The sequence below is a fragment of the Nanorana parkeri genome, unplaced genomic scaffold (genome assembly GCF_000935625.1).
Source record: "Nanorana parkeri isolate BGI_ZX_2015 unplaced genomic scaffold, ASM93562v1 scaffold1755, whole genome shotgun sequence".
NCBI lineage: Eukaryota > Metazoa > Chordata > Amphibia > Anura > Dicroglossidae > Nanorana > Nanorana parkeri.
In genome coordinates, this window is record NW_017308023.1 from 2,257 (window position 1) to 4,164 (window position 1,908).

Genomic DNA, 1,908 nt, shown 5'->3' on the forward strand with positions numbered 1-1,908 from the left:
GACTGGTAGGGTACCATGTGATTGGCGGAGGGCTACGGTAGTTCCAATATTCAAAAAGGGGGCTAGATGCCAACCAGGGAACTATAGGCCGGTCAGTCTAACATCGGTAGTTTGTAAACTGTTAGAAGGTATAATTAAGGACTATTTGGTAAAATTTGTTAAGGATAAGGGCATAGTTAATGACAATCAGCATGGGTTCAGGAAAGACCGTTCCTGCCTGACTAACTTGCTAACTTTTTATGAGGGGGTAAGCAGAGATATGGATGGAGGGAAGCCGGTAGATGTGGTATACCTGGATTTCTCAAAGGCATTTGATACGGTACCACACAAGCGCTTACTTCACAAGCTGAGGGCTATGGGCATAGATGAGGTGGTGTGTACGTGGATAGAGAACTGGCTACGGGAACGTGTCCAGAGAGTATCTGTAAATGGCACCTTTTCGGACTGGGCTAGTGTAATGAGCGGTGTGCCTCAAGGATCTGTGCTGGGTCCGATACTGTTCAACCTATTCATTAATGACATCGGGGAGGGAATAAATAGCCATGTTTCCGTGTTTGCAGACGATACAAAAATAGGGAGGGTACTAGAAACGGATCGTGACAATATAACATTGCAGGAGGACCTGGATAAAATAGGGGAGTGGGCAATACTGTGGCAGATGAGGTTTAATGTCGATAAATGCAAAGTAATGTACTTTGGACATAAAAATAAACAAATAGGCTATACAATCATGGGTATGCCGCTAGGGAAGTCAGAAATAGAAAAAGATTTGGGGGTCATTGTAGACCACAAACTGAATGGTAGCTTGCAGTGCCAAGCTGCGGTAAACAAAGCTAGCAGGGTCTTGTCCTGTATTAAGAAGGGGATGTATTGCAGGGACAAGTCTATAATTGGGCCTCTATATAGATCGTTGGTTCGGCCACATCTGGAGTACGCGGTCCAGTTTTGGTCGCCGGTACTGAGAAGGGATGTCCTTGAACTGGAGAGAGTCCAGCGGAGGGCAACAAAACTAATTAGGGGAATGGAGGACCAGAGCTATGAGACAAGGCTTCTGACCTTAAACATGTTTACGCTGGAATTAAGGAGATTAAGGGGGGATATGATTTTCATGTACAAGATGTTCAATGGTGACAGCAACATTGGCAACAAACTGTTTGAGATTAACTCCATTACAAAGACTAGAGGCCACCACCTAAAGTTGGTGGAGAAAAAATTCCAGCACAATGGGCGAAGAGGGTTCTTTACAGTAAGAGCGGTTAAGGTCTGGAACTCACTGCCATCGGCAGTGATTTCAGCCAAGCGTGTAGATTTGTTCAAGAAACGTTTGGACAATTTCTTGAGGGACCGTAATATCCAGGGATACCAGTATCCCTAAGAATGAGATGATGCGTGGACCTATATGGGTTGGACTTGATGGACGTATGTCTTTATTCAACCCCAAATACTATGTAACTATATGTAACTATGTAATTGAAGTCTGCTACAAGCCTGGTATAACTGAGCATGTGATGAATACATAATGGATTACCATCAGTAAAAACCATATAAAATAGATAAAACCCAAGAGAGAATGGGGGCGTTTAAGGTCCAATCAGATAGCCAAAACATATACAGTGTTATACAAAATTAAAACCATGCGGGGTGAATAAAGACACAATAGTGTATTGTATTCACATCACATAACGGTCCCCTGTTATAAAATAACAATCATGAAAAATGACACAGCTCTTTAGATGTAGTTTGAAATCTGAAGCTCCTTTCCTCAACATTTTTTGCCGCAAAGTAGCTTCCTCAAGAATTAATGGAGATATATATAATTTAAGCAACACAATACAATTTGATCGAACAATGAAGAGAAAAAAAAACAGATTCAGATACTGTATATGTGATAAAAATCCTTTGAACTTA